Source organism: Spermophilus citellus (assembly GCF_964194105.1).
Source record: "Spermophilus citellus genome assembly, chromosome: 1".
Classification (NCBI taxonomy): domain Eukaryota; kingdom Metazoa; phylum Chordata; class Mammalia; order Rodentia; family Sciuridae; genus Spermophilus; species Spermophilus citellus.
Genome location: NC_138182.1, coordinates 55,600,962 through 55,618,808, shown reverse-complemented (window position 1 = coordinate 55,618,808; position 17,847 = coordinate 55,600,962).

The window sequence follows — 17,847 nt, the reverse complement described above, 5'->3', positions numbered from 1 at the left end:
TTTATACATGAATTTGGGGAGTATACAAACACATAGACCATAGCAGAAAGGCATGGCTACCTGAAATTGTGTACAATTTTAAAAGACCACTTTAATTATGAAAATATTTCTTTTTGACCTACCTATATAAAAACTCAGGTATTCTATTCCATCTATGGCTATATTTCAAATTATAATATCTTAGGGGGAATAATTCCTTGTAATTATAATTGAAAACTATACCAAAAATATTTTTCATATTCAGTCTAATAAAAGTACCAATTTTTTTATTTAATTGCCTTTATACATAAACTCCCTCAATTGGAACTTTGATGATTAATTATACTGTAGGTTTATGCTTTTTTAAGAATTTAATATGAAAAAATGGTAGAAACCATGAGAGGCTTTTACATAATTTCCCAAATAGCAATGACGACATTTTAATTTTTACTGTTGCATCCTAAAGAACTCACTAAAATATTTTTTCCTTAAGTTCTTCCAGAAAATTTTGAGTGTACTGAATATTTGTTTATACTATATGCATATCTACATACACAAACAACAGTACAAACACTGCAGTGTTTAATTCAATGTCTGGTTAAGAGTGACTAGATAATACTAGCAATAAAAGAGAAGCTAGAAGCATAACATACCTGATCTGAAATTATACTACAGAGCTGTAGTAACAAAAACAGCACAGTATTGGCATTAAAATAGATATGAAGACTAATGGAACAGAAGACACAAAGGCAAATCCACATACCTATAGCTATCTGATATTTGACAAAGTTGCCAAAAATATATTTTGAAGAAAAGACAGCCTTTCCCTTAAATATTTGTAGAAAAATGGGAAAATTGGTTAAATATTTGTAGAAAAAATGGTACTAGACACCCCTCTCTCATCATGCACAAAACTCAAATTGAAATGTATCAAAAAGTTAGGAATCAGACCAGAAATTTTACAACTGCTGGAAAAAAATCATAGGGTTAACACTCCATTGTATAGGTACTGGAACTGATTTCCTTAACAAGAACCCAAAGCACAAGAAATAAAACCAAGAATCAATAAGTGCAATGCCATCAAACTAAAAAAAGTTCTGCCCAGTAAAGGCAATTAGAGAGAGACTACAGAATAGCAAAAAATCTAAGATTTCATCTCATTCTAGTCAGAATGGCAATGATCAAGAATATGAAGAACAATAAATGTTTGTGTGGTTGTGGGGAAAAAGGAACATTCATATAGTGTTTCTGGGGATGCAGCCAAGTACAACCACTCTGGAAAGCACTGTGGAGATTCTTCAGAAAACTAGACATAGAGCCACCATATGACCCAGGTTTTCTACTCCTTAGTATTTTCCCCAAAGATCTAAAATTGGCATGCTACAGTGATGTACCCACTCGATGTTTATAGCAGCACAATTTACAATAGCTCAACTATGGAATCAACCCAGATACTGGTCAATAGCTAAGTAGATTAAGAAATTGTGGTATATACATACCATGAAGTTTTACTTAACTGTAAAAAAAATTAAATTATGGCCAACAAATGAATGGAAATAGAGAATATCATACTATATGAAATAAACCAAACTCAAGAAACTGAAAAGTCAAATGTTTTCTCTCATATAAATAAAGGAAGTGGGAGGGAAGATAGAATAATGTAAAGAACCAATCAATTATAAATTATTAGATAAGTGAAAGGAAGTCTAGTAGAATAGAGTAAGGAGAATGGGATAGGGGAGAAGAGAGAGGGCAAAAGAGGAGGAAATAAGAGGAAAAGAGTGGTATCATGAACTGAAATTGATTTCCGTGCCTGTATGAGTTTGTCAAAATGAATCTAACTTGTAAAGCTCTAATAGAAAAAATGACAAAGTCAGATTTTCAGAGTAAAAATAAACATTTAATAGATAGTAACAAACTTTAACTTAATTACATTTGATGTAATAATTTTAATGTAACATATACATATATAAATTTGAATGTATGAAATTATAGGCAAAAATAGCAATTTCTCTGAACACATTACAATGTTAATTTAATCAATTTTCAGAATTTATTCACAATTATTTTGTCAAGCAAAATTAGAACAATCAAATAAAAATATTTCTTAAAAATTATCCTTAATATATTTAACTTTCAATTTTTGCCTATAAGAAAAAAACAACATATGTTATTAAGTACAATATATTTATTCATATGTTGCCAATATTTTTTCTTTTAGCACTTGACACAAATTAATAACATGTCATATTAATGCTGTACAATTAAACAATACAATAAAAAGTATTTGTTTTAATTCTTGAATTCAAAGTCACATCTAAAAACACTAAAGATCAAATAGAATCACTATCCCAAGAAGAAAAAATGGAAGCCAATACATATGTGGAAGCTACCTCTCACAACTCTCTATTCACTACCTTACATTTAAAATAATATGTCTTAAATAAACTTAGTGTCAATGATGCTTTTATGATGCCTAAGAAAATGAAATGAGGACAAATACATTCTATAATATGTAATTTTGTTGGTATGTTTGAGCTTTGGTGGCCACAAATCTTGCAATGTTGATTTTTTGTCCTCCCTTACCAAAAAAGTATCCATTTTTTTTTCTTTAAGAGTTCCATGACTCCCATTAAGATTTGATATACTAGAATCATAGATATTTTAAGCTTTAAAAATCATCTAGTTCAGTGATTTCTTCTCATGATGGGTAACAAGAATTATTCCATGAAATATTTTTCACTTGCTTATAAAAATATAAATTAAAATTTATCATTCCAAGATATTATCTGATAGAAAGATGACTCTTATTCCTCTACATTGTTCTATCATGTATTTCATTATTTTTTCTGATACAATCTGGTAATTTAGTAAAACTAGAGTAACAATTTTTTTATATAATTTTATTTGTAGACAGACACATCTTTATTTTATTTATTTATCTTCATGTGATGCTGAGGATCAAACCCCGGACCTCGCATATACCTAGGCGAGCTCTCTACTGCTGAGCCACAACCCCAGCCCAACTTTAATATTTTGTTAATAATTTATTTGTTAAAAACTAACTTTTATTAGTAAGGTATTTCTCAACTTGTCTGTAACAGCTCAATATTAAATAATTACATTTCTCTTCAACTAAAGAACTACTTCAAATTATATTTTTATCCTAGCAAAGAAGGCACAATTCAAAATGAGAACAGCATACACTCCTGAATGCCAGGACAGAAGCATTCCATTTGTAAAAAGATGAACAGAAAAACATAGCTGTTTTCTTCCCAAGCCTGAAAAAACATAATGCTAATTACTTTTATCTTCATGCACCATCACACTCACAACATAAGGAGGGTACTCTCCCACATACAACAATAAGGAAAATGTCTGGTGTGTGTGTGTGTGTGTGTGTGTGTGTGTGTGTGTGTGTGTGTTGGATTTTGTACAATGTGGTTACATATCAAAGAATTGTTCAGAATGCAATACAGGTATTGTGCTTGGGGCTGAAGGACCAAATGGTTCAAAGGTCATATCATGTGCATTTTCACCTCACTGTGGACTACAATAAATGAAAAATGATTTTGTTTGACTAATATGTTATTTGATGAAGTGCTTTAGAGACAAATTTAAAATTCAAGTAATATATTTATGAATATCAGACAATATAAGAACAAAGTATTTTTCTATATCATTCCATTTATCTTTTTTCAGCAGCCATTTATTACACACTGCTGATATTGCTCTCAAAAAAAGCTTTAATGTAAAATGCAGAAGGGCAAGTAGGTCAGTTAACAAAATCTAGTCTTAACTTTCCTATGTTCATATATGAATGCACGATCAGTGAAATGCCATATCATGTACAACTGCAAGAATGGGATCCTAATTAGAATAAGTCATACTTGTGTATGTATAAAATGTCAAAATACACTCTATATCTAAAAAGAACAAATAAAAATGTGTTGATTTGTGCTATGATTTAGATTATAAGAAAAGGTATTAAAAGAGATGACCTGAGAAAGTTCCCAAGAAGAGGTGATCTCTAAGTTCACTTCCTAAAGACATGTAAAAATAAGAAAACTATTTGCTGGAATGTGAAGACTTGGAACTTCACTTCTTTGATAATAAGCTTAGGTATGTCTATCTGACTAGAGTTAAGTAACATAAAAGGTACAATATGAGAGAAGAGAATCATCAGTAGTCACTTATATTCTTGGATAATACTAGAGTATAAGATGATTCACAAAATAATTACATGATGTGATCAAATATTATAAAAAGTGAACTGACAATTTTCATTTTAGCAATTGAAGTACATGCATAAGATAATGAGATTTACTTCAATTTGGGGTGTGTTATGATTCTATTACAGGGACAATAACGTGGTTGGAATATCATACAAATAACAATTATAAAATCTCAGGTGATATATAGCAAGCAGATAGGTTGCTAATAGGTAGATGACAGATAATAGGTAGAAAGATGACCAATAGGTAGGTAGGTAGGTAGATAAGTTGATAGATGATACATAGATTGATAGATAGATAAAACAAAATTTTAAAAATAATAAAGAGTGAAAAAAGAAGAACTATTCTTGAAAGTCTGGCCCTGATGAACAAACCAACAATTAGAGATTTACTAGTTTGCATTTTTTTACTTATATCATTTTTAATTCATAAGCCTTGCTATTAACTGTGACAAGCTGCACTTTACTGACTTGACATGTCAAGGACAATTGTCAGACTAAACAGAGCAAGTTGAAAATTATAGAAGTAATCGAAGGGAGCACAGCTGTATATATGCAAATAAACTCCCCCAAACCTTTGGTTGATTGCTAAAGTATCAAAGGATCTTTGTGTGTGTGTGTGTGTGTGTGTGTGTATATATATATATATATATATACACACACACATACATACATACACTGGGGAGACAAAATAAGGAGTGGAATAAAAGCACAAACAACAGGTAAATGTCACTGAGTGGATATTCTAGATGGTAAACACCTGAAGGAGAGACATAGATTGAAGTTTGATCTCTCCTAATAGAACAAATGTCAGTCCAAATCTTCATCATGTCAGATTAGGTCCTGGGTTTCTTAACCAGACTCCTAAAGAGAAAGAAATGAAATCAAGAAATAATAAATGGCACATATTCAAACTAAAAAGATTCAATCAACAATGTGAAGAGAAAGCCCACAGAATGGGAGAACGTCTTTACTACACACACATCAGATAAAGCACTAATCTCCAGGATATATAAAGAAGTCAAAAACTCAATATGAAAAAAATAAATAATCCAATCAATAAATGGGCTAAGAAATTGAACTGACACTTCTCAGAAGAAGATATACAATCAATCAACAAATATGTGAAAAAATATTCAGTTTCTCTAGTTGAGAGGAAATGCAAATCAAAGCTACTCAAAGATTTTATCTCATACTAGTCCAAATGTAATTATCAAGAATATAAGCAATAATAAGAGTTGGTGAGGATGAGAGGGAAAAGGTACAGGTGGCACTGCAAATTGGTATGACCAGTGTGGAAATTGCTTAGAAAACATGGAATGGAGCCGCCATTTGACCCAGCTTTCCCACTCCTCAGTTTATACTCAAAGGACTTAAAATCTTTTTAAGTGATGCAGCCACATCAATTTTATAGCAGCTCAATTCACAATAGCTAAAATGTGAAACCAACTTAGATGTCCTTCAATAGATGAATGAATAAAGAAACTGTGGTATATACACAATGGAATATTATTCAACATTAAAAGAGAATAAAAATATGGCATTTGCAGGTAAATAGATGGAGTTGAAGAATATCGTGCTAAGTGAAGTAAGCCAATCCCAAAACTAATGGCCAAATGTTCTCCGATAAGTTGATGTTGACCCATAACGGGGTGGGGGGGCGGTAGGATGGAAAGAATGGAGGAACTTTGATTGGACAAAGGAGAGGGAGTGGAGGGGGCATGGGGGTAAGAAAGTTGGTAGAATGAGATGGGTCCACCACACATAAGGTGGAACTCTACGTCATGTACAACCAGAGAAGTGGAAAGTTATGCTCCATTTGTGTACAGTGAACTGAAATGCATTCTGCTGTCGTGTATAACTAAAATAAACAATTAAAAATAAAAAGACTAAGATCATAAAAGGTGTGAACAACTAAGATCATAGAAAGTGTGTAGGATATAGAGATTACTCCAGACATAGAGGCTATGTAGGTCTTAGGGATTACACAACCATAAATGTTACACAAGTAATGGAGGTTACTCAGGTCATAGAGACTAAAAAGACATAGTGGATACTGAGATATGTAGTTCATTGATATCAGTCATACTACTAGGCCATAAAGCTGTGAATGTCATAGAGGCTATGCAGGTCATACTGGCCAAGGCTACACAGTTCATAATTTTTATGTAGGTCATAAAGGGCCTGAAGAAAATAGAGGCTATTCAGGACAAACATAAAATACAGGTCATACTGGTTACTGAGGACATGGAGGCTATTCAGATCTCAAAGGCTACTCAGGCCATAGAGAGTAGATAGGATTTAGAAGCTACATAGATCATAGAGCCTACTCAGAACATAGAAGCTACACAGACAATAGAGGATACTCAAGACATAGAGGATAGTCAAGTCATAGAGGTTATGCTGGTCATAGAACTTGTAGAGTTCATAGAGGCTACTGAGGCCATAGAGATTACAAAAGTCATAGTAGATACTGAGATCTTAGAGGTTATTGACATATTTTAGATTACCCAGGCCATAAGTGCAATGCAGAGGTTAGACAGGCCAAGGGGTCTAGTCAGGATATAGAGACTATGGAGGTCATAAATGATATGTAGGTCATTGCAGAGGATGTAGGTGTTACACAGGTCATAGAGGCTACTCAGGTCATAGATGCTATGAAGATCATAGTGACTATGCAGGTCAAAAAAGCTCAGACCATAATGTATATGCAGGTTTTGAATAAACTCACACCATAGATTTTACACTGGCCATAAAGACTACTTTGGACATAGAGGCTATAGTAGTCATAGATAATAAGCAGGTAATAGATCTAGGCTGGTAATGCAGGCTATGTAGTTCATAGACAGTAGGAATTACAAAGTTCATACTGGCCACTGAGGTCATGTAGGCTAGAGAGATCATTAGGCTTCTCAGACCATAATGTCTATTCTGGTCACAGAGGCTGTGCAAATCATACAGATTAATCAGCCATAGTCTGTTCAAGTCATAGAAAAAAAATAAAAATAAAAAGAGAAAGTTCTACAAAGTATGGTTCTCTCTACAAGGTTTCATTGTTGTAGATAATGAAAGCAACTAAAAACCATAATTATAAAAATTAAAATTAATTTAAATTACAAATATTAGGAAATATTTAGAGAAATCATAGCTCTCATATTTTGATAGTAGAATTTAAAATTATACAAACAATTTGGGAAAATTTGTTCTTTAAATTTTGTTTTATTTTTATTTGTGTTCTGGGGATTGAACCTAGGTCCTCACACATGCTAGGTAAATGCTCTACCACTGAGCTACATTCTATCCCAAGCTTCATTTTATCAGTTCATCATAAACTGAAATACACTCCTGTTTCTATGCCTGTTGATGCCATGTGTATTTATTTACCCAAGAAAAACTAAAATAATTATTTTATTCATGACAGCCAACCATGGAAACAATCAAATGTTCCTTTTCTTGGAGCATGAAGGGGTAAACTCTGGTATTCACAAAATGGTGCACAATTCAGTATATATATATATATATATATATATATATATATATATATATATATATATTATGATCAAATATTTTAAAGAAGCTATTCAATAAAGAACATATTGTAAGCAAGCAGCTAGGGAGTCTGAGACAGGAGGATCACAAGTTCAAAGACAGTCTCAGAAAAAGCAAGGCACTAAGCAATTCAGTGAGAGCCTCTCTCTAAATAAAATACAAAATAGGGCTGGGGATGTGGCCCAGTGGTAATGTGCCCCTGAGTTTAATCCCCATACCCTCCTCAAAATGCATATTGTATTGTTTTTATATAAGTTTTCAGATTGTTCAAAATAAAGATGATTGATGATCAGATAGATAGATACAGATGAATACATATAGTAGTTGCCTTCAAAGAGAGGAGGAGGTTACCTGAAGCAATTTTCTGGCTTGATAAATTCATAAGATATGGAAGAAAAAAGTGTATTGGTAAATCTAAATTGTATTATAAAGATCTGTGTATTTCATGTTTTATAATTTTGATTTTACTGAAGCAAGGTGATGAATAATTGTGACTTGAATGAATAAAGAAAAGTGGTTAAGAAATAAAGATGAATAGTAAGGAGTTCTCCTGAATAGTTACAATAATTGTGCTTAAATAAATAAGTGGATAATTATATCCTTCTTGAATAGTAAAATTAGAATTGTTTAGGCCTTTCTAATGTGTAAGAAGAGCTTTGCTTCGGTCATAATTAGTTTAAATACTCTATTGAATATCTATTAGAAGTGTTCAATAAATGTTGATTATTCAATTTATTTGAGATCTAAACTATGTAAACTCAAATGTCTAGTTTTTAGAAAAATAAGCATACACATTAGCTCCCACATTTGTGCACACACACAAACTCTTACTTCTCTGAAAGATCAATACAAAACTGAATATTTTTAGTTAAAACTACAGATCTAGTTGTAAAATATCTTGATATTTCTCAGCCAGCATAAAATTAATCTACATGTGCAAATTTTTTACTCTTACTGGGGGGGTTGTAAGAAGCTTAAACAATATCACCATATACTATGTACAATAAAGAGAAAAGCTAATTTAAATTGAAGCCTTACTTCTTTACTTTATAGGATTGTTTAAGTTGTAAGCCATTGAATTTTTTAATAATACTAAAGTTAGCTGAAGAATAACTTTAGATAAACATTACACATTTATAAATTCAGATTTATGTCATTTTTATATAATAATCTGATTCCAGTTATTTTAAAATCTACCATACTGCTTGTATATATTTTTGCACTAATAATAAAAATGCTGAATTTCCAAAAACAAGTTTTTATATATTCTCACTCATAAATATATTGCCCTTTATTTGATATATCCTGTTGTACTATGAACATGTTGGAAATGCAGTTGTATTTTGCCTGATGCTTTCCAATGAATTCACATTTTTACTTAAAATCCCCACAGACCCAAAATAAATATTTAATAAATCCATTTTATCTATCTCTGGACAAAAGTCTTTTGCAAAACAAGGGATTCCTTGTCAAATATTGATGCCTCTGTTGCTTTACATGCCTCCAAGGAGTAGTACTACATATAGACTAACAGAAGGGATAAAAATGCTGAATATCACCCAACAGAAGTGACATAATATTTTAGAACAGCACTTAAAATTGAAAAATAAAATAATAACTGCATGTATAAATACTGGGTAAAGAAAAACTTTTACGAGTTTCTATGAAGTGAATGTTTATTCCCTACCCCAAACTCACATATAAAATAGAATTCCTTCACAAAACTGAATATAAATTTTCCTCTATGATCTAGCAATCAAACTTCTATTGTAATTGTACATGATGTCTTCAGCAAGTCAATGGGTTAATAAAATGTGGCAAATTTTAATTTAATATTTAATTTAATTTTAATTTTAAATTAAAATTTAATTTTAATAAAATGTGGAATATTATTTAGCATGAGCAATGAGCTATGAAGTCATTAAAAGACAAGAAGAAAATCTAAATGCATATTAATAAGTGAAATAAGCTAGTTTTAAAAATGTAAATACTATTATTCCACTTACATGACATTCTGGAAAAGCTTGCTGGAAGTTGGAGTGGAGGGAGAGATATGTAGGTAAAACACAGAGGATATTTAGAGCTGTGAAAATTATCTATATAATGCTATAATGATGAATATGTGTCATTATACATATGTCCAGAATCATAGAATGTACAAAATCTAATTTAAACAATAGTTTCCAAGTGATAATTACATATAAATGCAGGTTCATCCATAGTAACAACTGTAGCTCTCTGGTGGAGAATACACAGAGGAGGCTTTTCATGTGTGGGGGCAAAAGACATACAGGGAAATCTATGAACCTTTATGTTCAATTTTGCTATATATCTAAGAGTGCTTCAAAAATAGTCTATTTAGACAAAACACAAAAATTCCACAATTATTAATTCAACGTAGTTGGAGATATGGCTTTGGTAGCTAATTAGATTATAAGAGTGGAGCCCTCATAATGGTTATCAGTGCCTTCATGAGAAGGAACACAAGTCTCCATGTGAGAACACAAGGAAAAGGGGGCTGTAAGCAAGTTAGGTATTAAGCTCTCACTAGACATCAAATGTGCCAGCACCTTCATCTGTTATGTTCCTCTTTCCAGTACTGTGAGAAATATATATCAGTTGTTTAAGGCACCCAGCCTGTAGTAATTTGTTATAGCAGCCCAAACTGATTAAGACACCAGTGAATAAAATATTTTAAAATTTCATAGTTCTATAGTGAACTGCATTGGCAAGAAATGGGAATACAGCCAAAGACATGTAATTAGAGCTTCTCTATGATTTTCTAGGTGATAGCACTACATAATCAACATAAAGCTTGAATATGCAACCATTTTAAGAGGGTCTATTTGAAAGAAATGATTAAAGAATTTTAACATTTTATGGAAAGACTCAGAATTTAAAATCTTAAATCTTTATAGCATTTAAGAAATAAACAACAACAATTAGAGAGTGGCAAAATCAAATTTTATAAAAGGTGGAAACACTCTGTTCTTCCCCAAAGAATTTGAGTCAACAACATATAAAATAAGATTGCTGAGTCAAAAGTAAAGGTGGATATTAAAAAAGCCATATTTCTGATAGCCTAGAAAGAACAAATTATCTTTGAAATGGGAAATCCTTGACCAGCCAAATGGGATTTTTTTCTTCTCCTTTTTCTTTATAAGAAGAAAAAGAAACATATCCTTTAACAATCAACCATATATTGTACTGAGTGCTAGATTTGTGAACTCTTAGACATTTCTCAAATTGAAGCTGAATCAATCTGCTCTTAGTTATGTAGAGATTTAAGACACTCCATGAACCTGAAAAACAGCTAAATCTGATAGCTACAGATAATCTTTGGTTTGTTGGGTGTTGGGATTCTAATGGGATATACTATTCCATTTCTTGTTAAGACTATTTAATAGTTGTCTACAATCCTGTTATCTGTCAAGCAATAATTATGAAATGGCATAATTTTATGAAAAAATACAGTGAATTTTTACTAATAATCATATTCCCTGCCATGTTTGACATAACTGGCTTGCTTTTTGCTATAGTTATAGAAGTGCATGTGGGGAAAATTTATCCAAGTGTTGTCCAAGTGTATATTCCCCTTTAGATACAAAACAGTGAGTAATCTCCAAAACCAAATATATAAACATCTTTTTTCTTAAATAGATTAAAACAATGTCCCAAAATAAACACTGATTACTATTTTATCCATTTTATCAATGTCTATTTATTATTCCTTGTTCTTCATAATGTCTCAAGCAGTATCAAGGAACAGAATCCTTGTGTAGTTTGAAAATCTTTAGCAGTATCTCAGATGGCTGAGATACAATATTGTATAGACTATTAGCCATTATAGAATTGTTGGCCATATCTAAAATATTTTCCCTGTATTTAGTCTATGGAGGGTTTTGTTTGGCCAGAATAACTTTGCCAAGCAATCAGACAGATATATAAAGAGGTAAGCCATCTCTTTATGTAACAGTATAGATTCCTTGATTCATCCTGTTCCTTGTTCATCTCTGGAGTTACAGAATAAATGTAATGTCTCTATAGACATTAAATCTTTTAAACTCCTTGATCTAAATCATAAAATTCTGAACTATCATTAGTGTGCTAGGAAAATATTAACAATTTATTTATTTAAGCATTGTATTCCTCCTTTCTTCATTTTTTACAAGAAATTGAGCTAAATTATCATTAATTTCTTCTTAATACTTGTTATAACTTATGTGAAACATTCCCTTTGCATCCAATAAGAAAAGAAAATCACTTCTTCTATGATCCCTTCACACAGTACAAAGGACCATGTGTGAATATTGTGCCATTGTGAATTTCCTATTTCCCAAGTATATTATAAATAGGGTCAACAGAGATATCTTTTCTTGACACAGTTCAAGCTGCATTGAATAAAATACTTCAGAGTTTGCATATATATAAACTCATATATACTTATATTAAAATAATAATTGTAATATATACCCGAAAATAGAAATGTACATAACAGTGGAAAAACCTAAATATTTTATTGAGAAACAAAAAAAATGACCTGAAATGGAAAAATATTTGTGTCAATGTGTTAGTAGAAAAGATTATGGTTTGGACGTGTTTAAGAGAAGAAAAGCAATTTACAAAACTGAAGAAAGAAATCTCCAGAATAAGGAAAGGCAAGAGAGCATACAGTACAGCGTAGACTAACTGCAAAGCAGGTTGTAAAATATACCAGGTGACTTGAAATAATTATGACAATTCTGAATTAGGATGAATGAGGATCTAAGCTACCAGTGATTTTAAGGATATGGTAGTAACATTTTTCTTTTTGTCTAGGAATAGAAGCCAACAACTGTTTGTCTCAATAGGCAAAGAACAAAGTAAATAATAGGGAAGAAAATTAAAATAGCCTATCTCAAGTAGCCACTTCTTGGATATCCCTAAAGGTATTTTATTTTGTGTTTAATGATATAATAGATATTTGCATTCCTGTATTCCCCAACATTGTGTAGACTGTAAGCTATCAGAGAATTGTTGGCAATGTCTAAAATACTTTGCTTTATATATGGAATAATTCCCCACCAAATGAGAATTTATGATAGGAGAAGAAGAAGAACAATAAGGAAAAGGAAATAAGAAGGATTCACATTCTGAATCTAAATTATTTTTATTCATTATTTCAACTTTAAGAACTTAAAACTATCATTATATATTTTATTTATTATTGTTTTGATTTTCTTTTATAAATTAAATACTTGAGCAGATTTCTTGAAAATCTTATATGGAACATCAATTTACTACAGTTGTGTATTTCTTCTAAAAGAGCATGAAAATGTTTGTTTTAAAATTTAAAATTAGTAAAATAATAAATAATTGGTTTGTTGTTCATATCATGTGAAACAAATTAAAGATGAGAAGGTTATGTATTAGAGAATTTTAGGATCCGATGAGAATTACGATCAAGAGGTAAAATTATTTACCCACCCAGTTCTCCCTGGGTATGTTCCTAAAGTGAATAATTTTGAAGGGATCACAATTCTATTCTTTTTTTTACAGGTAATTATAATATAATTCTTCTGTTATTTCTTTTTTTATATTTATTTCTTAATTGTAGTTGGACACAATATCTTTATTTTATTTATTTTTTTATTGATTTTATAAAAAAACAAATGACAGCCGAATGCATTACAATTCTTATTACACATATACAGCACACTTTTTCATAACTCCGGTTGTATATAAGTATGTTCACACAAATTCATGTCTTCATACATGTACTTTGGATAGTGATGTCTATCACATTCCACCATCCTTGCTAATCCCCGGTGCCTCCTTTTCCCTCCCACCCCTCTGTCCTATCTAGAATTCATCTATTCCTCCCAGGTTACCCCTCCCTATCCCACTATGAGTCAGCCTCCTTATATCAGAGAAAACATTCTGCATTTGTTTTTCTGAAATTGGCTAACTTCACTTAGCATTATCTTCTCTAACACCATCCATTTAACTTCAAATGCCATAATTCTATTCTCTTTTATTGCTGAGTAAAATTCCACTTTTTTTTATCCATTCATCTACTGAAGGACATCTAGGTTGGCTCCACAGTTTAGCTATTGTGAATTGTGCTACTATAAACATTGATGTGGCTGTGTCGCTGTAGTATGCTGTTTTTAAGTCTTTTGGTTATAAACTAAGGAGAGGGATAGCTGGGTCAAATGGTGGTTCCATTCCCAGTTTTCCAAGGAATCTCCATACTGCTTTCCATATTGGCTGCACCAATTTGCAGTCCAAGCAGCAGTGTTTGAGTGTATTTTTTCCCCCATATCCTTGCCAACACTTATTGTTGTTTGTCTTCATAATAGCTTCCATTCTTACTGGAGTGACATGATAGAGTAGTTTTGATTTGCATTTCTCTAATTGCTAGAGATGATGAATATTTTTTCATATATTTGTGAATTGATTGTATATCCTCTTCTGAGAAGTGTCTGTTCAGGTCCGTGGCCCATTTGTTGAGTTATTTGTTTTGTTTTTTTTTTTTTGATGATTAGCTTTTTGAGTTCTATATATACCCTAGAGATTAGTGCTCTTTCTGATGTGTGAAGGGTAAAAATTTGCTCCCAGGATGTAGGCTCTCTATTCACCTCACAGATTGTTTCTTTTGCTGAGAAGAAACTTTTTAGTTTGATTCCATCCTAAATAGTAGCATGATACTATGATTTAGTATAGTCACTTATTTTTTATAAAATTAATAAAAGTAAATAAATGAAATAGTCTCTTATTTAGCTATTCTGGGTCTCTTATTTACTGATTCTTGGTTTTAATTCTCGTGCTATAGGAATCTTATCAAGTAAGTTGGGGCCTACTCACACATGATGAAGATTAGGGTCTACTTTTTTGTTTATTAGATGCAGAGTCTTTGGTTTAATTCTTAGGTCCTTGATCCACTTTGAGTTGAGTTTTGTGCATGGTGAGAGATAGGGGTTTAGTTTCATTTTGTTGCATATGTATTTCCAGTTTTCCCAGCACAATTTGTTGAACAGGCTATCTTTTCTCCAATGCATGTTTTTGACGCCTTTGTCTAATATAAGATAATTGTAATTTTGTAGGTTAGTTTCTGTGTCCTCTATTCTGTACCATTGGCTTACCAGTCTGTTTTGGTGCCAATACCATGCTGTTTTTGTTACTATTTCTCTGTAGTGTAATTTAAGGTCTGATATAGTGATGCCACCTGCTTCACCCTTCCTGCTAAGGACTGCTTTAGCTATTCTGGGTCTATTATTTTTCAGATGAATTTCATGATTGCTTTTTCTATTTCTATGAGGCAGAGGTAATGGCTCCTGAAATTAAAAATAATTATATAAAGCTACAGATGGAGAAAAGAACTTTGCTATTTGAACTTCAATCTTTAACTTTTTTGTACAATGTGTTATGTATTAAGAAATCTTCAATGTTATAAAATGTTATAAACATTTTATCATACAGTAATATCTGCCTGAAATTTATTTGATAAATTCAGAGAAACTCTAACCCCTGAGCAGTTACTTAAATGTAGCCTTTTCAAAGTGTAATATGACATCTGCATACATATTGTGGCAAAGGTAGAATAATTATGTTGTTCTTATATTTCTGTAAAATGAAGTTTTTTTATGCTTCTAATCAGTTTTGCCAGTTATTTGCTTAGATAACAAACACCTCTGCAGTGATATCAAGGACTTCTGAAGTGCTCTGAGCCATTGGAATTACCTCAACTTGCAACAATATCATCATTTAAAGTACAAATTAACATAGCTGATTTGATAGAAATTATTTATTTTAAAGTAATTGAGAACATATTATTTGCTTTATTATTCTCTCTATATATGTATGTGTAATATAGGTATATGCATATATTCACATATCTATTTTAGGTGTATGCATATTTTTTATTTACCTAGGGATATGTTAATGTACATCCTAATAAGCACTGTGAATAATGACATAAATAGTTAAAAGAAAAATAGCACCTTATCCTTATACAGACATTTTATTCACACAAAAAGACATTATGGGAAATGTTTTGGAGGTTTTGTAGTAACTTAACATGGCAACCAGGATTCAAGTTAGAGATAATATGCAATATTATTGATCTTTTCAGTTAAATTCCATGCTGTATGTATTTTTCTCTTAGAAATGTGACTCAATTTTCTGCCCATTTTTATTTCTGTCTGGTTATTGATGTCTATCTTGGTCTGTCTCGCTGAAGGGAAAATAAATAGGTCATCAGTGTGAAAACTAAGGAAGCTGTGTGTTTCTTATGTAAGGTATTCAAAAGTCATTGTTTTCATTATACAGCATGCCATTTGTAGCAAACTGTATTCTAAACTGATATCTAAACTACAAAGAAAAATGCTAAATACATTGGGTGTATAAAAATATACTGAAATTTGCCTATGTGCATAATTTGCACTTCTCCCTTCCTACACCAAGAGTAATTTCTTATCATACCATCTATAAGTGTATGTGTGTGTATATATCTCCCTAAATATTATATTTTTTATTTTCTATATAGTAAATTATATGAGATCTTCTGTCATTTTTTTGTTATTAGCTATATAGTTTGATGTTTTAAAAACTTTTTTTCCAAATGTAATTTTTTAAAAATTTTCAAATTTAGTATATAAACCAATTTCTCTTGGCTTTACTTTGGTAACTTTGTTATGAGGAGCCACTTCAGAAAACACTCTAAGGGAATTCAAACAAAAGAGACCTTTATTTTCCAGGCCAGGGACTGTCTCCCACCTGTAGAGACTGATGCTCTGTGGAAGAGCAGCAATATTCTGGCTTGTGTCTTGGGAATTTAAGGATGAAAACCCACAACTCAGGGGCTTTTATCAACATAATGCAAGCAAGCAAATTACAGAGGCCAAAATAAATCATTTAGCTTAATCACATCTTGGGTTCTAACAAGTGTTAGACTCCTTATCCTGAGTTTCAGTGGGGGTGGGGGGTGGGGGGTAATCTATTTTAAAGTCACGTAGATCCATAAATGTACTGAAACCCAGGATGTAGCTCATCACGATCACCACCATATCCTGAGTTAAGTACATTCTGTAGGGTACAAGAAAACAATTTTTATAAGTAGACAGCTTTCATTTCAGTTTCTTAGAAACAGCTCTTGTAATAGATTTTTATAGAAGGCAGCAAAATGGAGTCTTAGGCCTATCTATGACAGTTCTTTCTTTATAATTGTCTTATCTCACTTATCAAAATCTTATATCTATAATCTGTATTTTTTAGTAATCTATAACCTATAACTTACACTCTTACTGATTTTATTGATTAGTGTACACCACAACAACTTCTAGGTACCTACTTCTCAGGAGGCAGAGGGTTATACCTTGAACTGGTCAAACCAACCAATGGTAACAGAAGTCCCTAAACCAGAGCACTTAGAATATCATCAATAGCTACTTTTTCTCTTTACTTATGAGGAGTGTGAATAATAAAAAAAAAATCTTAATCTAGACTTTCCATATGTAGATAATATAAAACTAATAAATAATGGGAATTTAAAAATGTATTAGAAATGACCCATTATTGAAAAAATAATTCTCAGATAATCAGGCCTCTTCTAACCAGGATGTATTTGCTCAACATTTTCTTAAGAAACATTTTTTTTCTTCTTGATTTCCTAAAAAAAAAAAAAAAGGAAATGTAACAAAAGTAAAATGAATCAAATAAATAAATTTACTCACAAGAAATACTCATATAAAGATTACAGTATCCAACACATTGTTTCAAAGTAACAAACTTTTTGATGAATTGAAGAAATAATTTTTAAAAGAGCAGCCACATTTACTTAGAAATCCACATGTGATCCACACGAACAACTACAAGTTGTATCATTGCATTTATCTAGGGGACAAGACAACTGCTATTAAAATTATTTTGTACACTTAATATAGCATAAAACAAAGAAACTTAGCTCTCTTAATCTTGATTTGAAAAAGAGCCACTTGATTAGTTAAAATAAAAAGGAAGAAAAATTATGTGGCTATTAATTTTGAACTTGTGTTTTTTTGTTTGTTTGTTTTTTGTTTTAAACAGTGGTTAACACATCCTTACTG